The following is a 15,780-nucleotide window of genomic DNA, read 5'->3' as shown; positions in this document are numbered from 1 at the left end:
AGTGAAAGATCCTGTTTGCCACCAATTATTTCCAAAATCTCTGATCATATACAAGCTATGTTGACCCATCTGTGATGTGGTACGCTTCTTGAGGGTCAAGAGGTATGACAGCAAAAACAATGCTTGGTATAGGTCCCGTTCATCTGTAACTATCACATATAATATGACACCTACTATCCAGTAGCCTGCTTTCCACAACTGAAATTTGTTCAACTGCCCCCTTCACAAGGTAGCCTAAGCTGCCACCAAATCCTTGGTCCCTGGACTGTCTGCCTCTAGCAAGCATTGAATCCCATCCATATAAATGAAATCAAACAGATCAATGTAATTCCTGGCATATTTTTTCTTTAATTGAACCAGGAATATGTGCTGTAATTGATGTTTCAGAAATGCCTAGTACTGTGGTTCCAATTATCTGATCGAATTGTTAAAACATCGAACATAATAAGGTCGAACCCATGTGTTCGAAGTTTTAACAATTCGAACATCTAAAAATAATAAAAAAAAGAAAAAAAGAAAAAAACAAACTAACTGCTGTAAGCAGGGGGGCAAGCCCCCCCTGCACCCCCCCCACCCCCCACTTTTTAAATATACCAACTCCGAGATCGCACTACAGTGCAGTAACAAATGTCAGAATTTTTTTTTTATTTTTTTTTTTACGTATTTGAAGTTTTACAAGTTCAAACATATGGGATCGACCATATTGCGTTCGTACTTGTAAAAGTTCGATTACATAATATGAACCCCAGTACTGAGCCTGTCTCTGCCATCCTAGCTAGACTGCTTCCCAACAGTTATAAAAGACTGTCATTAGTAGTTGCCGATAATGCTCTGATGCCAGACCAGCAAACAATGCATCTAAAGGCAACATACCTGTGGAGAAGAAGAAAACATTATCATTACCACATTACAAATCTTCTGAGCAAGTAACTGACATACAGGCAACAGCTCAGGTGTGCCCATTAAATTAAGTGACCTAAGTTGGTTCCTGCAGATAGTGCTTATGCCCACACTACTTTAGCATAAAAGTAGCCTATATTGATGCCAATTCCTTTGTTTCATTATTTTTATACTTGTTAACTTAAGTCTCACATTTGACACTACATAACAAACCCGACGGCATGTAGGAAAATGTTGATGACTGCATCAATTGGCCAATACATAAGCAGAAAAAAGTAACATTGAGAAATGAAAAAAGAAGCTGCTTACAAATTACTGAAAAATAATCTAACATCTCGCAAACCATAATCTATAACACAGACCATCCAGCTATGTAGGAAATGATGGCACAAAAATAAAGTGTAGAACATGTCTCTCAAACTTTTAGTGCAAGAAATCTAGACAAAGCCTAATATAATGTGGGGACAAATGCCCCAAAATAGGGACAACATTTAAATATTGCTCTTATAAACTTAGAAAGTAGCTAGAATAACAGAATTAGTGTTAGTATGCATTTTCTGAAGGGTATGAAGTCTGAAACAGAAATGTACAATATTACTTACTGATTTCAATCCGCAGTAGTTTGTCAGATAACCATAAATATTATGAAGAACAGACCAAAAATGTTAAGTGAGAGGTATGGTGCAGAAAAATGGTGACACACAACAGCAAAAAAAAAAAAAAAAAAAAAAAAAAACTTCTCTCCTCAGATGAAATAGCCTAAGCTTGAAGCTCCCAAGCCATGATTCTACTGAATGGGCTAACCAGAACATTCAACATGGCAACCACAAAGTTGCCTTAATACTAAAAAAATATACCTGTTGATATTAAGTTTAAGTATCCAGAACCCCTGGAGTAAAATCCTTCCACCAATTCATAGCTTTGACAGGAATCAAAGGAGACTGCTGATGTAACCTGGTGATGGCTTGCCAGCAATCAGCTGTCTCACAGCTGAAGGCAGGAATCCATTATTTAAGTGGTACAGCTGTTATCTCAGCTAACTGAAAATATCTCCTGCTGCCTTTGGTGCAAAACCACCAGACAGGAGAGGAATATAGAATTAGAAGATATAAACTACCAATGGAAACATTGAGCATACCTCACAAATAATCAGAATCTGAAAGAATTACCAGATTATCACCTCCTTTCAAAATTGTGTTTTAGAATTATGATTATGGTAGCAAATCAAGGAGGTAAACACTAATAGCAGCCACTAGCTTTAAAGACTAATCTACTTCAGAAACAGTGATTCAAAGAAAACTGAAGCCATGTCCACTTCATTAATAGAGACCCTGCCATTGACTGGGATTCATATCATGTTGCTCAAACCTTCATTACAATTCCTTGCACTTGTGAGGATACCCAGAAACTGACTGCCTCTGCCCAACAAACACACCTGTCAAAATGAAGGATGTGATACCAAGGCCACAAACCTTACAGGACTCTGAAACTAAATTCCTTTTTCTTGAGATTTGATAACAATGAAGAACCCTACTGCCATCTGCAAATTGTAACATGCCACTTCACAGAGGCTATAGCTGATCTCTACCTGACCTGTACACCCCATAGGCAAGCCGATCGCAAAGAAAAGCAACACAACCCTGAGTCCAAGGAAAGCCTTGCACAAGTTCACTTGTGAACCCTCATAGTATGTAATGTGTGTGTGTGTATATATATATATATATATATATATATATATATATATATATATATATTTTTTTTTTATAAGTACCATTGAATTTAGATATTATGCTTGGTATTTCCTCTCATGATAAAATTTCTTACAAATTATCACTGGACAGACAGCAACTATGCATTGAATCTGGAAAACTAGCAATAGCAATGAAAATGTTCATTGTCCATTATAGTGAAATGATACAACCAGTTCCCTCTGTGGAAATAAATACCCCTTGCTACTTCAACAGGGCTGCTATGCCCCCTTTTTCTCAGTGTAGGCATGGTGACAAGTGTTTTGCCAACAATTGCCATTTGTAAGGACAAGGTTGGCTGTGTCCTCATTTGATGTGGGAGTACCCATCTGAAGCTGTAAAACAATAAATGTATTCATGTATGTAACACATAATCTGCTTTGTGCCTCCTTTCTAACTGCTTAGCACTAGCTATGAAATGCTTTCTGTAATTATTGGCCTAAAGATTTCAGGCCCACTGTGTCTTAAATAACATATTTCCAGGTATAGCTTATATAATATTTCATGCAGGTCTGCCATTTCATGTTCCATGATAACAACTGTTGTTGCTGCAGGGTTTTTCTGTGCCGTCTCTGCTGTGAGCATAACTGTTTTCCCTCACTACATGTTTTTTTTTTTATTTTCTATCTTTTCTGCTTGCTATGTGCATACTTTCTTTAGTTTTTATTTTGATTGGTTTAGTTCCCCGTTTCATGTTCTTTTTGTGCTTTTAATATCTATTTTTAAAGCTGATGGGTAGAGGGCTGCTTTGTTTATCATTGCACTATGCCGGAAGTCCTCTACAAAAACAATGATTTTCAGAGTTTGGCCAAGATGGCTAACTGAGAGCAGCAAATGGTGAAAGCCTTGACTTTTCTCTGACAGAAAATGTAATCAAAAAAATAAAATTAGTTGATACTTTTTAACTAATTGTATTCACTAATAGTGACAGAAAAGATTTATATCTTCAAAATCTTTAAAAGCTATAATTTTCCTGTCAAAATTTCAATTGCTTGGTTAAGAGAGAAGAGACTTCAACATGAGTCCCTCAATAAATGCTACTCAGGATTCTTTTTTTTTTTTAAATGACATTCAGTCACTAATACCTAGTATGCAGGATGTGTTACTTAAAATAGACAAACCAAACCAGAAAGTTTCAAAGAAGAGACCAGAAAGAAGATGGAGCATTTAGAAATTATTATGAAACAACAAGGTGCACAAATCAGAAGTATGAAAGAATCTTTATATGATCATGAAGGGAGAATATCAGAAGGTGGTCTCAGACTGAATTTCTTTTAAAACAAAATAACTGGCTCACTGATAAAATTGATGATTTAGAAAATAGACTGATATGAAATAACATTAGAATTTAGAGTATACCGGAAAGTATGAAGAAGACAATATAAGAGATTTCTTAACAACCTGGTTACATAAAGCATTAAATCTACCAGAAACATTATCTTTTGGAAGTGAAAGGCCACATAGACCTCTGAGAGCACCTTTGAAGAAGGAAAACTCACCACCACATTCAATATAGTTAGGTTTACATCAAGCTTAGAAAAAGATCAAATATTAAAAACAACATGGTCTAGTCCACCTGTTAAAATAGATGAACATCTAGTCATATTTGACAATTATTATTTCAATAAAGTAATGAGCAAAAGAAAATCCTATTTACCACTGATCAAGAAATTTAAAAGAACAATATTAAAGCCACAATGGTGTTTCCTGCAAAGATAAAATTATTACTTTCTGAAGGAAACACACTATTTGATACACTGGAGGAGGGACCTACTTTTGTTAGCATCAGTAAAATCCTTAATAATTCTGAAGAAATGGAGTGGAATAGTATATCACCCAAGAGACTGAGTGAGCTGAATTCCTGGCAAATTGTTTCAAAATTTAAAAAGGTTAAGAAAAAGTTACACTTATTCTATGATTGCAGAACTTTTATTTTCTGAAACAATAGATTTGCCCTTTAAGTAAAATATTTGTACATGCCTTTAAGCTTCAAAACCTATGAAACTAAGTATTTATATTTTAAGCTAAAATGTTTTTTTCTTGATGAGGGATATATAGGGTTAGTTTACTATTTTACTACATTTACAGTGAAATACTTAATATAATTCATTTAACTAAACCTGTAAGTGTATTTCTAAATGTTAAACAAATACTTTCTGTAGGAAAATGTCATTAAATTGTAAACAATAGAATTGGTAACTTTAAGTCTATATAAGTTAATAATTTTATTTTATTTGTTCAACTTTGCTTAGTATGTGCATTGATGGGTTAATTGAATGTCAGATTCATATCTAAGTAATACACTAATTACAAGTGTTTTCTTTGTTCCTGCGTAACACTTTCCTTTCACAAATCATGTATGAAGTGAGTAACACTTAAAAGCTTGAGAACAAAAGCATTTTTCATTTGTGTCAAAATGCTGGATTCTTGTTTGCCTTGCTTTCCACCTTGAACTATTGTGAAGAAAATCTAGGTCAAAGTTCATCAATGATGTCTGTGAAAACAGAAAAGAACATTGTTTTTTCTTTTTTTCTAAGTATATATGTGATAAATCTACTCAAGATAACATATTTATTTATTTTCTTAGAAGTGGAGAATTGTTAAAACAAAAGCTGCAGTAATTTTTATATTGAGCTGTTGCTGACATATAGTTTGCTTACATTTTGCTGAATGTTAATAGCTTATGCTTTAGTGTTATTAACTCTCACTGTAGATATTAATAGAAAGACATACAGGTAGATGTTTGTTACTGATTAGAACAGCTTAAAAAGAGCTAAGAAGAATGAGAAATGTACAGAGGAAACTAGCAGTTGCTGTGTGCTGTGAGTTGTTATTTTCACATGCTGTAATAAAATTCTGATGTCATGATGTGAACCTTTGAAGAGAACAGCAGTTCAAAATGGCTAAAACACACATTCAAATTAAACACAGGAATCCTTCTATATATATATATATATATATATATATATATATATATATATATATATATATATATATACATATATATATATATATATATATATATATATATATATATATATATATATATATATAGAGAGAGAGAGAGAGAGAGAGTCAAGATTGCTTGTGATACTAGAATTAATAAGAAGAGTCAGCATCTTATGATTAATATACAAATTCACAAAGAATGAAATATCTAATATGTAAGATTAAAAAGAGCAGTATCAGTAAGTTAAGAAATATATGCACATAATATAACCTTTTAGTACAGCTCTGAAGATTAAATAGCTCTTTGGTGGGGGATTTTAGAAATACAAGTTATATAAGACAGAAAAAATATATTTAAATAGCAGACTGCTTATAAGAAAGAAGAGTATTGCATATACCTGCATATGGCAGAAATGTGGATGTACAAGATCTCATATAATTTGCATAGAAAATCATATAAACATATTTGAAAATAATCTGAATAATCTGAACCAGGTCACAGAGACCTGGTTCAAGGCAGTGGATAGTACCCCAGCCATACCAGGTTACACCTCTCCTACCACATGTGCAGACCACCCCCACCCCCCAGTAAAGAAACCACCATAAAAAACTTCTCCAAAGCCAACTTCATGCTACTCAAGTCAGAAGTGACAAACCTCATGACACCCATGCAGACGGGAACTGAAACTGCTGAATCCTACACTAAGGCACTGTACGAGCACATCCACTCATGCATGAATCGTGTCATCCCAAATAGAACCAAAATGCTCTCATCCAAAAAAAAGGAAGCCAATCTGGTGGTCCCCTGCCATAAACAAACTTTATAATAAAAGGAAGAAACTTTTGCAGAAAAGAGGAAAATCCCAGGATGCAAAAAACTCCCTTACTAGCCTCAGTAAGAAACTGAGATGCCTCATAAAATCCTCCAAAGCTAGTTAATAAAATTGCCAAAGATTCTAAAGACAACCACAAAGCATTCTATAACTATGTCAAAAATCTAAATGGCAATGCTCAGATCTGCTCTGAGCTAAAACAGAATGGCATTAAATATACTGATCCAAAGGATATTGCCAATATCCTGGCAGATCAATTCAGTGCCAACTTCACCCCCCTCTCACCCCCTAAATGGCCCATCTCAATACCGGACAATTGCCAAATTCCAGTAATAATGGCCACACAGGTACAAAACGCACTCTCTAAAGCCAAGAATACAGCATCCATGGGACCAGATGACATCCCGGGCTGTGTACTACATGAACTACAATATGAACTGACACCTCACCTAAGTGTCATGTTTAATCATAGCCTCACCTCAGGTTTCGTGCCCACTGAGTGGTGCAGAGCTACAGTTATCCCAATCCACAAGGGGGGATCCACCTTGGATCCCGGAAACTACCGTCCCATCAGTCTGACAAGCCTTATCTGCAAGGCCATGGAGCGTATTATCATGGAACTTATAAACAAAGACATTGGCAACCTTCAAACACTGGACCCCACCCAGTTTGGGTTTGTGAAGGGCCAATCTTGTCTCCTGAACCTGATTGACTTTTTTGAATCAGTCTCCAGAGCCATGGACAAGGGTAAGGTGGTCCACACAGCCTATCTAGACCTTGCCAAGGCCTTTGACACCATCCCCCACTCAGGAATCATAGATAAACTTACTAAGTTGGGCATTAATCCCTATGTCACCCAATGGGTTGCTAAATGGCTTACTGATAGAACCCACACTATAAAAGTAGCTGACTCCAAATCCAGCTCCAGACAAGTGACAAGTGGAGTACCTCAGGGTTCAGTCCTGGGGCCGCTCTTGTTTGGCATCTACTTCTCTGAAGTACAGGTCAGCACTAAGGGACTCTGGCTAACAAAGTTTGCAGATGACTGCAAACTGGGAGCCATTATTGAATCCCCAAATGATGTGAATACTCTACAAAAGGGCCTTACAGAAACAGATGCTTGGTGCCAGAGCCATGGGCTCAAGCTCAATGCCAAGAAATGTATTGTTATCCCCTTTGGGAAAAAACATGTATCCATGAATTACCATATAGGTGGCAGTACACTAAACACAGAAAGTGTGATAAGAGACTTGGGGACACAGGTGGACAGTGGTCTCACCTTCGATAACCACATCGCCACAACAGTCAGGAAATCCTTCTATGTGGCACACCTCATCACGAAGGGCTTTTCATCCAGAAAAAAGGAGGTCATTGTCACACTGTACTCATCCCTCATTAGACCCATTATAGAATACAACGCCCCATTTGGTATGTACCTCTCAAGACATCTGCAACAACTGGAAGGGCCTCAGAAATACCTCACTAAAAGAATCACAGGCCTAAAGCAGATGCCCTACGCTGACCGCCTTAAAAAACTCCAGCTATACTCTGTCGCATATCGTCTACTCAGAGGCGATCTCTGCTTAACATACAAGGCCATGTCAAACCCAGAGCTGTTGGACATGCTACACTTAAAGAAATCCCAATCCCTCAGAGCTACACGCTCCAGGGATCTAAACCTTGTCATCACAATAAACAAAACATGCTGGAGGGATAGGTTCCTGACCCAGAGACTCCCAGACTCTGGAATAGATTGCCCATACATGTCAAGCAGAGTGCCTCTTTGGACCTCTTCAAAAGGAACCTTGACGATTGGATGGGAGAAAGGAAATTCACCCCAGGGATCACGTCAGTCTCCCTGCTAGACAGGGGTCCAGAAAAGTAAATAATGTGGGTAGAAATAGCCAGGGAATTGTTATGGCTAGGCTTGTATAGGCCCTAGGGCTGATAGCCTAGTACCAACCTATGAACCTATGAAGACCACAAACGGAAGGTGTGAGAACTAAAGGAGGTGGTGTATCAATATTCATTAAAGGTAAATACATATCCAGATTGGTTAAACAGTATGATTCCCTGGAGGCACTTCAGGTGCAACTAACTGTTGATAGGACAGCTATTCAAGAAATTGCCAGCTACAGGAACCCCTCCATGAATCAAGACACCTACTCTGCCTACTTAGATCTACTGGAATCCATCAAGATACATCTAAACATATTGGTTCTGGTTGATTATAATTACTCATCCATTGACTGGGAAAGGTACTTGTGCTAAAAGTCACTTGCCCAAAGTTTCCTCGAGTTCAATAAATGTAATGCCCTGGACCAGCTGGTGGACACCCCAACTAGGAGTGCCAATGTCTTGGACCTGGTGCTTACCGATATGGTGGACCACTGTAGCACCCCCACTGAAACATTTTCCCTAGTCAGATCTGACCAAACATCAGTCTCATTCAAAGTAACTATCACACTGGACCCCCCAGCAGCAACTAAACTAAAAAACTTCTCCAAAACAGATTATATCCTTCTAAGGGATGCTATAAATAGCTTCACTGCACCTCTCTTCTCAGATGTAACTGGTAACTATGCCGAGTCCTACACCAATGCATTTTACAAACACCTGTAAAACTGAATTGACATGGCCATACCTGATAGGACCAAAACAAGCTCTTCAAGGAAGAGCAAACCTGCCTGGTGGACAACTGCCATTAACAAGCTTTACAATAAGAGAAAGAAATTGTTGTTCAAATATAAGAGGGGGTGTGCCCCAAACCTGAAACACTCCATCCTCATCTTAAATAAGCAAATAAGACTTTCTGTGAAGTCCTTCAAAGCAAACTACAAATCCAAATTAGCATACTTAACTAAGAACAACCATAAGACATTCTTAGTTACATCCATAGTCTAGAATGAAAGATCCAGATTTGTGATCAGCTGGTAGTTAATGATACAACATAGACTAAGCCTGTGGATATAGCAAACCTGTTAGCCAACAGGTTTTGTGAAAACTTCACTCCCCTGTCCCCACCACACATACCCCATGTCATTCCTTCCACCTGTCCCCCACCTTGTATCTTTAAAGAGCAGGTCATAAATGTCTTCTATAAGACCAAAAATACAGCATCTATGGGACTGATAACATCCCAGGCTATGTCCTACATGGGCTTCAACAAGACTTTGCAACACCATGGGGTATTCTTTTCAATCATAGCCTAAGCACCAGCTTCATCCCAGATGAATGAAAAATGGCCACTGTTATCCCCTTACACAAGGGTGGTGTTTCAACTGAACCCTGGAACTACAGACATATTAACCTGACTAGCCTTATCTGCAAAGCCATGGAGTGAATCATCATGGACCTTATTAACAAAGATATCAGTAATCTCCAAACACTTAACGCTACTCAGTTTGGATTTGTCAAAGGAAGATCATGCCTATTGAACCTGGTAGACTTCTTTGAGACAGCCACCAGAGCCCTAAATGAGGGAAAAACTGTGCATGCAGCCTTCCTGGACTTGGCCAATGCTTTTGACACTATTCTCCAGTCAGACATTATTGACAAACTCACCCAGCTAGGTATCAACCCTTATACTGTTAGATGGATCACTAACCAGCACACCAAGAGAACCCATACAGTCAAAACAGGGGAATCTACCTCCAACAGCAGACCCATAACCAGTGGTGTTCCACAGGGATCAGTCCCAGAACCTCTATTGTTTGGAATCTTTTTCTCTGAAGTACAAGCAAAAATTAAAGGACTGTGGCTGATAAAGTTTGCTGATGACTGCAAAATGGGAGTGGTCATAGAATCCTCAAATGATGTCAACATCCTACAAGACGGTCTTACGCAAACAAATGATTGGTGCCAAAGTCATGGCCTTAAACTCAATGCAAAAAATGTATTATCATCCCTTCCGGTAAGAGCTGTACTCCTGCTAATGACCACATCAGTAGAAACACCCTAACCATGCACTCAGTGGTGAGAAACCCGGGCATACATGTTGACAGCAACCTTACCTTTGATCATCATATCTCCACAGTGGTAAGAATGGCATTCTATATTGTTCATCTCATAAGTAAAGGCATTGCCTCCAGAAAAAAACAAGTTATAACCTCCATGTACTCTTCCCTCATCAAACCAATAATTAAGTACAATAGCCCTTATGGTATGTACATTTTCTGGCACTTGTAGCAGTTGGAGAGACCACAACAGTTCCTCACAAGGAGAATTCAAGGTATTAATCATCTGTCCTATGTGGATCAGCTGAAATCTCTGTTACTTTACTTCATTTCATACAGACTAATCAGGGGCTTTTTCTGCCTTGCATATAAGGGAATCTCTGCCTCTGCTTTATTGGAGATGTTGCATATCCATAAGTCCAATGGCTCACAGGTTACTCACTCAAAAGACCTTAACCTAGTAAGTGACATTAATATAACCTGCTGGACTGACAGGTTTGTCTCCCACAGTTTATCACACCTGTAGAACAGACTCCAAATTCATGTCAAGCAGAGCACCTCTTTGGCTACCTTTAAGTGCAATCTGGATGACTGGATGAGTAACTATAAATTCACTCTGGGGGTTGTGCCTGTGTCTCTCTTGGACATGGGCCATAGGTGCTGATCGTGGAAACAAGGGCATAACTTGGCTAGGTTTGTAAGGGTCCTAGGGCCATTAGCCTAGTAACATCCTATGATGCTATGATCCTATGATCCTATTAAACCTGAAATTTGAAGCTTGGTTATGCGAACTGTGAAGCTTTTTGCATGTTGTATGTTATTAGATTCACTAAAACTACCTGGAATGACTAATTTCATAAGTCAAAGCTGAAATTTGAGTGTTATATTGCTGAATTAGTAAAGCATTTTGATAGAAAATAAAATAAGATTTAAAATATGTTTGATCCTGGTAACGGAGAATGGAATTTGAAGATTTGAATTAAGCACATTGTAACTTTTGAATACAATATAGACTGCACGCACACACATGCATATATGTATATCTATCTATCTATCTATCTATCTATATACACATATACTCCATATAAATAGTAATACATTCACTTAGATCTCAGAAGTGTACATATTTTTATGAAGTAGTTTAATAAGCTAAAGGATTTTTAAAAATGTTGATAATTGTTATGTTAAGAGTGTTACACAATTCTAAGATATACCCCAGGATTTAATAAAGTCCATATAGGCACAGTGTAGAGCCTACATGGAATGTATATGTGTACACAGTCACAGTTCCCCCTTGGCAACATGCCATGCATATTAATGATGGCATGCTGCCAAGGGAGAGCTGAGGAACACGGATATAGGGCCAGTGTAGGTAGAGGTGTAGAGCTACCTATGACTGCAGATGAGTGTGAGGCTTCCTGTAATGCTCTCCACCTCTGTTGTAATGTTGTGAAGTGTGTCAACTGTATAATATGCAATATGTTATTTTTATGATGTGTTATGCTTTTTGTAATTTTTTCTTTCCCTTTTTTTTGTTACTGTTTGTGTGCCGCAGCACAGACTGCAGCAATGCCAAGCTGTGCTCATATTTATAGACACCTCATGCCTGGCAGACATCTAAAAATAGAAACCGTCTGTAATTAATTATTTAATTATAGTTGTGTTTAAGTGTGTTTGTGAGGCATGGCGAGGAGCTCACCAATGCTATCAGGTAGCCTAGTAGTATATGTGAAGGTAAAGTATTTTTTATGACATCCAGCTAGCTACATGGGAAATGTTACAGTCTTAAGTGTAGTAGATCCTGGCTTTCGGTCCATAACAGGCAGAATATGTCTGTAAATGAATGTAGTATTTCTCTTTAATTTCATTAAACTATTGTGAATTTTGCTACTGCTGCACATTGCTAAGCACTGCTCATTCATGCTAAGCAGAGCATAAACATGCTAACAACTACCAATGTTTGTGCAGTGCTAAGCCTCTCTAAAAATATGGTTCTTTGAGTTTTCTCCCTCCTTGGCTTTGCTTAGCTGTTTTGCACACTGCAAAGTGACACAGCACTTTTTGAATGTTGCTGAATGACATGTAAGGGTGGAAAAACAGCCCATATTAAGCCCAATAGGTGGGAATCCTGCATCATTCATTGGAGTTCAATCTACTGTTGGTATGTCTGATGAAGTGGCAAAACTTGTCACGAAAGCACTCACCATTAAAAGTTTCTTTTTTCTGGATACTGGCTGTGGTATGGGTCTACTATATTTTTCAGTACATTGGCTTTTATCATTTGGTGGACCATTTGCCTGCACCACATTCTGTTTTCTCTTTGTTACAAATGCTAACAGGTAGCCTAGTAGTATATATGAAGGTATAATATTTTTTATAACATCCAGCTAGCTACATGGGAAGAGTTACAGTCTTATGTGTATTAGATCCTGGCTTTCGGTTGATAACAGGCAGGATATGTCTGTAAATGAATGTAGTATTTCTCTTTAATTTCATTAAACTATTGTGAATTTTGGCACTGATGCATGTTGCTAAGCACTGCTCATTCATGCTAAGCAGTACATAAACATGCTAACAACTACCAATGTTTGTGTGGTTCTTCAAGTTTTCTCACTCCTTGGCTTTGCTTAGCTGGTTTGCATACTGCAAACTGACACAGCACTTTTTGAATGTTGCTGAATGATATGTAAGGGTGGAAAAACAGCCTATATTATGGCCAGTTGGTGGGAATCCTGCATCATTCATTGGAGTTCAATCTACTGTTGGTATGGCTGGAAGTATTGACAAAGGTGCGTGCTTTCAGGTGCAGAGGTGGAGTATTCAGGATCCTGGGTCATGGTCATGCTCCTTGTTAGAAACCATGAACTTGGCTCATGCATGGCAGATTCCAGGGCTTAGAGTGTAAGGCAGAGGCCTGGGACCATTTGGCCAGGGAACTCACCAGTGTCACTGGTATCCCTCGCACACCATGATGACCTGAAAATGAGAGAGAGGGGATCCTTTGACACCCGGGTCCAAGAGGCAAGAGCAGGGAATGCCCCACAAATATGCAAGCAATTTTACTTCTGTTTTACCAGTATGCAAGCTGAATGTTTGCAACATTGTTATGCATAATGATGTGCTTCTCTCCCTACAGCTGCAGCTGAGAGAGCTCGGAGTGTCGAGTCCCATACCAGGCACCTGGCTAGGTTGCACCATCAGAGTGGTAAGTATGGATTTAGTATGTTAACTGTAGTGCAATCAGCAAGAAAGAGTAAAGCATTTACTGCAATAAAGTATAAACAAGGAAAACTGTAGTGCAATAAATGGTCAAGTAGAACTGCAGTGCAATAAATGGACAATTAGGACTGTAGTGCAATAAATGAACAATAACTGTATTTCAATAAAACAATAACAATACCAATAACAGTAAGTAAAATGTTGTTCAACAGGATTGTGTTGTCAAAGCCATTGCAGTAGAGCTGTATCCATTGATTGTCTATGGTATAGTTGATGCAGTCAAGTGGAACACTGTAATTGCTGTAGCCAGCAAATCTAATGGCCACCAGGACAGGACATATGAGCAGGTTCAACACTGTGCTACAGACATGGTGAATGTTGCACGATGAAGGGCAGCTGATGTAGCCAGGGATTGTGCCATCACAGGTGGAGGGCTTGCAATGGAGTAACCACTCATGGCCACTAAGGAATTCCTGGTGAACCTAGGGGCACATGACAGCTCCCAGGCATCCAACACACCATACATCATAGAGATAGGTGCCATAGTGTCCTCAACAGAGGAGCATGCAGTTAAGCTTACTGTGATCACCATTGTAATACTGTATCAGTCATTCTGTCAGGCTGTACATACCTTTGCTTGGGTGTCAAGTCTATGTGCTGTGGGGGTTTAGCTCAGTTGTAAACTCATATGCAGAATGTTAGCAATACATCAAGTAACACAGTAGCTACTATACATGTAATATATATGCAGGTATTACCTTGTTGTGCTGCAACATGCAGGGGTACTGAAATAAGCTCACCCTCACCTTTCTACAGGTCCAACAGGAGTTGTCCAAGGCCATGGTCCTGCTTCTAGGAAGCTTGATACTGTTTTGTTATGGAACATATGCATTCTATTAAGGGTAAGGGTCAGGATAATTCCCTATGTTCAGATAATGTTGTGTGTAACCAGAATAGAATGCTTGCATGTTCCAGTCTGGAACAGTTGCCTAAAATTCAAAGAGTGGGTAATCACAGGAGTGTAGTTCAACAAACAGAAACACTTTTGCAGTTATATTTCAGAGTGAATAAGCTTCCTGGTGTACATGCAATTAATCAGGCATGCCTTGTACTTACCAAAAGCTCGATAGTACATACCTTAGGCATTGAAACTTGTATTTGTATATATTTGTTAAAATAGGTGTAGTGGGCTTTAGGTATTGTTTTATCAGGTATAGTGTCATATTGCATGCCTAAAAGGTACATTGTACTGGCCAAGTGTCACATGATTTACCTGATGTGCTAGTTATAAAGGTGTTTTGTTGTGAGGAAGTCTGTTGTGCATGAAAGTAAAGATGAGAAGATGTGAGAGGGGTAATGCAGTTGTGGATCCTCATTATTATGACTCTGTGGAATTTCCATACATAATAGTGCAGGTAGCAATGTACTGCTTTTGTCTTGGTTTCCACAGGTTTTTGCGGGGGGTGGGGGCTAGGTTCTCTCTTTCACACAACCTGATGTCAGTGTGTCTTTGGATTTTGATGATGTTGGTGGCCACAATGAGGCACAGGTGGGGTTGTCGGGGGCTGAATCTGTCTCAGAGGTTGACATCCCTCTTCTGCCCCCATTGCCAATGCTCACAGTCAGTATGCCTACATGTACCCAGTCCCCACATGCCTCAAATATGGGACAGTCAGAGAGTGGAGACATTGAACAGGCCAGTGTGGCAACTATAGCTTCAATGAGTGTAGACACTGTCCATAGCCAGAGAGCTGGCGAGGTCCCACACAGGCAGATTGACAGGGGTGCTCATATGAGGACTGCCATCTGTCCACCACCTGTTGCAGGTGTTCCATCACAGTTCACTCAGCACATGTTTCAGGACATCATGGAGGCACAGGCATGTTCTGAATTGAACACCAGATGTATGCTTAGGGTTATGGATGCAGCACAGTCTGACATCAATGACTGCCTCCACCACATTGGAGACACCCTAGATTGGTTCACTGATGCCATGGACAAATGGTGGGCTGAGACAGTGTCTGTCTTGCACCCCACATTGTCTGTGCTGGAACATATGGTTAGAGTTGGGTGGTGGATCTGTGGACATAGGTTATCAACACCATCTGCTAATAGTCCATTCAGCCATGCATAGTTACAGTTCCGTAGTGGAAGTATATCTAGTGTTACAGAGGG

This window comes from Protopterus annectens, chromosome 1.part0 (assembly GCF_019279795.1).
Source record: "Protopterus annectens isolate FY-2018-M chromosome 1.part0, PAN1.0, whole genome shotgun sequence".
NCBI lineage: Eukaryota > Metazoa > Chordata > Ceratodontiformes > Protopteridae > Protopterus > Protopterus annectens.
This window is presented reverse-complemented; position numbering follows the sequence as displayed.